At 47.8% G+C, this 6958-nt stretch overlaps 1 long non-coding RNA gene across 1 annotated transcript; it reads left to right on the top strand.

Annotated features, from left to right (window-relative positions):
* Positions 1–1320: 1320 nt before the first annotated feature.
* Positions 1321–5821, top strand: LOC135327302 (uncharacterized). Its single transcript, XR_010387405.1, has 2 exons — positions 1321–1682; positions 5698–5821. It is a non-coding gene; the product is annotated as an uncharacterized LOC135327302 (long non-coding RNA).
* Positions 5822–6958: the final 1137 nt, after the last annotated feature.

Consider the following 6958-nt stretch of genomic DNA (forward strand, 5'->3'; position numbering starts at 1 on the left):
CTATCACACCACAGCAAAATGGGAGAAGAAAGCAATCCCCCCTCCCAACCTCCTGCCTGCTTGATGAGATTACTCTTTGTTGTACAAGCCTCTGAGAAACTAAACTCTACCAAGCACTAGAAAAATACAACACAGGTAGCAAGCAATTACCTGGTGGTGCGGCTCACCTGGCACGGCAGTCGTTTGACACCCATCCTAGAGCAGACGGGTCACCTTGCTGGGTAATCAAGCACAAGGTAGGGCTCAGGTCCAGGCTCTTGTCTCCCAAGACAGGGATTCGGGCTGTGCTCTGGCTGTACTGAATGGTACCAACCCAACCCAATGAAGGCAGTTGCTGCTTGCTTTTTTTTTTTTCTTTTTTTTTTTTAAATGAGCGCAGTTTTGATTCATGGCTGTGGCCATTCTCTTGTATGCTGCAAAATTCTGGTGCTTGGATTACATTTTTCTTCAAATCCGTTTGCTAGAAATACATTTTGGGGTGAAAACAGTGCTGTACAATTCATTCTGTAGGAGTTACTCTTGATGGACTTGTAACATGTACCTTTTTATTTCAAGTCACCTATGTGGACAGGGAGGATGGTTCTTCTCAGGTCACAAAGGTTTGGTGCTCTAGGTTCTGGAACTGTGCAAACGCCAGAACTTCTGGTCAAGGGTGGGGGGTGTGGCAGACAGACAAGTGAACTTTTGCCTTAAACATTTCTTGGTACATAAGGTGCAAGCAAACTGTAACCCCGAAAAAGCCATCTGTCCCCGGCGGAAACAGGACTGAGCTGCTGTGACCCCCGAAATGGTCTCCCTACGACCATTCAGGACACACCGAGCCTGTGCTGAACCAGACCACGATTGGGCAGAGACTTTGGGACCTGGACTGTAAATTACTGCCGCTTAGCACAACTTCTATAAAACTTGCTTAGCATGAGTAGCTAAATTTGCTGAAGCCTTAGGCCGCACTCCCTAGTTCAGTGAGAAAGGGCCCCAGAGCCGGTGCAGGCTGGAAAGATAAGGGAGTTACAAGCAGTCTGCATTCCTGTGCTTCACACTCCGGGAGGGAGGATGTCAAGGCTTTGAAGTGAGGCCTGCTTGGGCGCCAGGACCCTGGGAAACAAAGCCTCCTCTCACTGCTGAAACAGTGTTAATTAGGGGGGGTCTGGACTATATCCTCTTCATCAGGACCTTGGGAGATAACACCTACTGTCACTGCTGGGGCAGTGCTAATTGCTGGAACAACACCTGTTTGTCAGGGCCTTGAGAGACAAGGGCGGGATCTGAGGAATCAAAACACATCTGTCAGCAGAAACCGCAACGGTAAAGATAAGGGAGAAAAACCAGCCTGCCTAGGAACAACGATGAGACCCAATAAGGAGCAGGAGACCCCAGACCTAAAAATTACTATTGGTCTGAACTACCGCATGAGGGGCAGGAAACTTAATTTGAAAAAGCTGTAATTGCCAAGGGATTTCTTTGTTTGGGGTCCCTCTTCGGAGGCACCCAACTCAAGCTGTAACTACTGCACGCGTGTCATTACAATTTATTTATTTAATTTGCCTTGATTTGGCTCCGAACTTTTCAGCGGGAACCTAGGGTCAGACCCTGCTCCAGTTGTAATTACTGCACATACATCGCTAAAATTTACACCCAGGGTGAAGAGAACCAACGGGACGCCGCTGGATCCACGGGTGGTGGTATCTCTTTCTCTTTCTCTCTCTCTCTCTCTCCCCCCCCCCCCCGCCCCCCGTCCCGATCCAATATCGGGAGGGTTTCGTTACGATCCCAAGGAGGAGATTAAGACGCTAAAACCGGTCAAATATCGTACAACCTTTTACCTTTATTTTCCACGAAGTGGGGAGAAAAGGTGTGTGTGTGGGGGGGGAGAAGGCGAAGGGGAGGCGAAGGGAAAAAGGGAACAAGGGTAAGGGGAAAAGACAGAGAAAAGTTGGAAAAGGAGAGAGGAAGCTAGCTACCACCACTCCGAGGCCGAGGATGTTCCGCTGACTCCGCTCGAATCACAGCTCAAGCTGGGTGCCTCCAACGAGGGACGAGGAGCGAGGGCCGAGAGAGGGAGCGAGAGAGAGGAGGAGGCCAAACAAAGAAATCCCTCGGCAAGTATAGCTTTTTCAAATGAAGTTTTCCCACCCCTCACGTGGTAGTTCAGACCAATAGTAATATTTGGGTCTGGGGTCTCCTGCTCCTTACTGGGTCTCCTCACTGTCCCTAGGTAGGCCGTTTACTGTTGCCGTTTCTGCTGACAGGTGTGTCTCCATTCTTGGGTCCAGCCATTATCTCTCAAGGTCCTGACAAAGAAGGTGATAACTCCAGCAATTAGCACTGTTTCAGCAGTGCACAGGACTGCAAATTGCTGGTAATGCCCTTATCATTCCCGCCTGCAGCAGCTCCGGGCCCTTTCTCACTGTACTAGGGAGTGCGGCCTAAGGCTTCAGCAAATTTAGCCACTCATGCCAAGCAGGTTTTATAGAAGTTGTGCTAAAAACGGACAATAATTTACAGTCTAGATCCCAAAGTCTCTGCCCGACTGTGGTCTCGTTCAGTGCAGGCTCGGTGTGTCCCGGGTGGTCGCAGGGAGACCATCTCGGGGGTCGCAGCAGCCCAGTCCTGTTTCCGCCAGGGACAGATGGCTTGTTCGGGGTTGTGGCCTGCCTGCACCCCATGCACCAAGAAATGTTTAAGGCAAAAAATTCATTCATCTGTCCGCCACACCCCCCCTTCTCTCTCCTCCCCTTCGCCTTCCCCCACCTTTTCTCCCCACTTCGTGGAAAATAAAGTTAAAAGGTTGTACGATATTTGACCGGTTTTAGCATCTTAATCTCGTCCTTGGGATCGTGACGAAACCCGCCCGATGTTGGATCGGGACATCGGGTATTCAAGACTTTTGCAAAAAAAAAGAAAGTGAAAAACTCAGAAAAAAAATCAGATTTTGTTTCAGTGTGAATTTTTTAAGACAATTTAAATTTTAGGACTAAAAAAAATCCCTGAAATGAAAAATCTTTCAAAATGAGAACTGTGATCCATGACAGTCCCAAACCAGTCTGAGCAGCAAGTTTCGGCAGCGTTAGATTCTTAATTTCTCCTCCCAAAGCAACAATTCAGCTAAATTTACTTTTTGTGTTTTTTGATTTTCCATTGGTGGCATTTTCCAGGGGAAAATTCTTCTGCTGACATTTTACTGACCAGCTCTGTATCGCACCACGGCTCCCCTCTCCTCACCCCTAACCCAGGTGCGCTACACTCAGGCACAGCGCTTCTTGCTGCAACATATTTTAGGTGACTAAAACGTAGTTATGCAGCACGCCTATACTAATGGGCACTTTCATAAGGCATAATAGCTGAGGTTAAAAGAAAACAAAAAATCTGAAATACAATTAAGATCTGAGTTAGAAAGGCTGCTTTGCCTGTGCAGTCCTTTTTCCTCTCATTCCTCACTGCCCCCCTGCCATGCTCTCCAGCAACTTCGTGCTGTGCCCTGCTGTGGAAGTCACCTTCACTTCATCTATGTGACTGTGAGCGTGACTGGATACAGATATTTTAGAGTGTGAGGCTGACTGACAGCAGTGCCCTTCCCCGTGCTGCTGCTCATTCCTGCTTGTCGCAGCCTCCCCTGCCCATGTCCCTGCCCGCACAGCCCTGCTAACCTGCCGGCCTCTGTCGAGGCACCTCCAGCTCCAGTTTTCTCCATCCCCTCTCGTCTTGATGCTGCCCAGTGGAGCATTCGACACTGTCAGCCTGTAAACGTGCTGGTTTTAGCCCTGTTTTCTAGGGAAATGAAGCTGAGGCATTTGCACCCTGTATGCGGGTGCATGAGCATCCACCTGTGAGCTGTCAGATTTGACAATAGGAGGCTCAGAAATATTAAGTTCTTACAAGTCTTATGAAAATGAGGGTGGAGGACTCTGTAGGGGTCCTCACTGAAGCAAAGGTTTCAGCTGGAAGCATAACCTTATTGGACACTGGAGAAGCCACACACCTGCCAGCCCATCTTAATGCCTCAACCTTAGTTTTAAGCAGAGCTTGAATCGTGTTAGAAACCAGAGAATCAAATGCATGAGACGTATGTTTGCAAGAAACCTGTCTCTGCCGAGTTGCATTTAGAAGACTTCTTGTGATGATAGGTGAAATGGTGGAAAAACAATGGAAATGTATCAATGCACTGACCCTGGGCTGGAGACCCTGGGACAGATGGGGGGGAAACCCAGGGCTTCGAGAAAGGTTAGAGACTGAGGGTATCATGAGTCAAGCAATATGTACAGAGGTACCAGAGCAAGTGAAAAAACAGCAGAAATAATCCTACTGGCACTGTTTAAATGTCATAGTCCTGGCAGAGAAACCTTTCACATGTTTCCCTCCTTGCAGCTCAAAGCTTTTCAAATGCACCAGGCTTCTGCTGCTTTGGGGGGGAGAGGGGAGCTTGATGAGGGAGCTGTGCCCTGGGAAAACCCTGCGGATGAGCCATTTTCTTCTGGGAAAGACATGAGCAGCCAGCAGCTCTGCACCACTGCATTTCGCCTCCACAACCACCAGCACCTGGGTCCTCAGTGTCCACAGTTAAGCACCTACAGAAAACTTCTATTTTTTGAATCCCAGAAGATTCCTGCATTACTGCTCTTGACTTCTCCCAAAACTACCCCAACATAACAAACTCCCCACTAATTCACAGAGAATTAGAGCACAAGCAGCTCCCTGGGAACTTACCCCACAAGGAGCACCCCCTTACGGCAGTTCCCGCTTGTGCCTTCCCAGGCGCCAGGCCACGACCAAGTATCCTCTGTATGGCCAGCCTCACCGAGGGGCTTTCCCTTCCAGCTCATCCTCCTTGGGGCACATGTCAAAGTCCCACAGATTGGCCTCCAGCATGCACGTGACCTGCTGATAGGACAGCAGAGGTTTCCAGTGAGCCTTCGCTCCTTGGGGGATGGGTGGGAAGGGGATATCAAATCTGAGACATTTCAAGAGAGATCGAGAGGATGCAGACATCCCTTGGAAAACCTGCTGCCTCTTATTAAGCAGCAGACAACCAGCCTCCCTCCTCCTGCAACAACCCAAAGGAGTCCCAAAACATTATCAGTTTGGGCTGATCACCACATTGCCAACAAGATTAAAATTAGACTCACAAGGTTTCATAAAGGGAGAACTTAATTGCAGTGCTCAATCAGGCTGCAAAACCCTCTAATGACGATTGAAATAAAGTCACTCAAGACACATCCTTACGTGTACCAGGAAAGAAAGTCTGCCCTTGAGTGAATCACTCGGTGAAGCTGTATTACATGTCCCTTTTCCCTCCCACCTGTGATGTGCACCACTGCCTTGTCGCCATCCCCCCACCCCACTGCCAGGCTGAAACCGAAGGCCAACAACCTGCCCAGGATGGCAGCATGGGGCCGCTGGCATGGTGACTGCTGCCCTAGGCCGTGTCTCCTAGGAAGTGGTCTACAGCCAAGAGGCAAATGGGATTAGTGACGGTTTTGTTGAGAATCCCAACATGAGGAGACTTGTTTGGCTCTTCCAAGATGGTATGAAAACACAAAAGCTACTGATCTCCACAGAGCCCCTTCCAGGGGATGGCTACAGTAAAGCTGAGAAATTCTCTAGTCAAAAAAAATACATCAATTTAGAAACTCTCCTATTTCTAATAGCAATCTATCTACTTAGAGAAGGATGGCTAATGAAATGTTTCCCTTGCCCTAGGTGTGTCTCTGCAAGCGAAGCAACACTGGGCCAGCTCTACTCTTCGGTGAGAGACTTTAAAGGCTTCCCAGCTAGAAGTGAAAATATAATGTAAATATATGTTATTAAATGAGTTTGCAACTGTCCCCAGTTCTTTTAACCTTGCCCTCCTGAGACTGCAGTGGGACTGCACTGCCTGTATCAGCACTTTGAAGTCACCTTGCTTTAAAAATTCAGAGCTCTGCCAACAGCCATTCCTATGAGGTTATGCCCCAATGAAGTTGTGCTTTCGACACTACTTCCACTATTCCCCTGTCAAGTTTCAACCTGGTTTTGTACAGAAGGCAGTGCGTTTTTTAATCTTTTTGCCTCTGTATGAGTCCCAAAGGTGAATGAAGCAGCTGGAGTGACATTGAATAATCAGGTGGTATCTTATTTAACTTCTTACAGTAACTACTGGCACCTGATCATATTATATATCATACAGGAAAGTTACTGCATGCATAGCCTGCAAACAGGCATAAAAAACCCAGTACTTGGTAAAACAGCCTTTCTGCTTATACGGGCCATGACCTAGGCATGTCCACAAGCACACACTTCAAGTTAGGTGCCTGCTTATCAAATTGAAATCAAGTCCTCTTCGCTGCTTGGGGATAGGCATAAGTGCTTTGCTAATCAAGGAACAAGCCACATGCATATTTAATATTTAAATATAATTATCATCTAGTGAAGGAGCACCGAGTGAGTCTTGTCCTGATTTTAGCAAGTGCAAATGACAAATCCTCTGTCATATGAAGGTCTTCCAGAGGTCACAGGAATTTTACCCTCAGGACCATGTAGAGGTTGTGGGACTGCATCTGAAGGGAAATCCATTTCTCTTCACTTCCAACTCCTTGACGGTGTTGAAAGAGGAAGAGCTCTTACGTCAAATGCTTAGTATTCAAGGCTTGTTTCTAACAGCTAAAATATCTTGAGGACAGTAAGGGCTACATTTTTTTTTAATCTCAAGAGTGAAACTGGAAGGGGGGAAAATCTCGCATTCAGCTTATTATGTTCCTTAGACGAACAACTCTCCCATGACAGTCAAACTACTGGCATTCACTTGTCAGTAAGCAGCAACAACAACAGAGAGGGAGAAAGGCAGGGATATGGCAGTATGAGAACGTCCTCCTCCTCCAGACATCCTCATTGCTGGTTATTGCTGAGCATTAACAGCGCTCACTGCCTTAGAGCTGTCAGCATCAGAGCCACCTTCGACCATCACAGCCCGAGGGAATGACAA

Source organism: Dromaius novaehollandiae, chromosome 2 (assembly GCF_036370855.1).
Source record: "Dromaius novaehollandiae isolate bDroNov1 chromosome 2, bDroNov1.hap1, whole genome shotgun sequence".
Lineage (NCBI taxonomy): Eukaryota > Metazoa > Chordata > Aves > Casuariiformes > Dromaiidae > Dromaius > Dromaius novaehollandiae.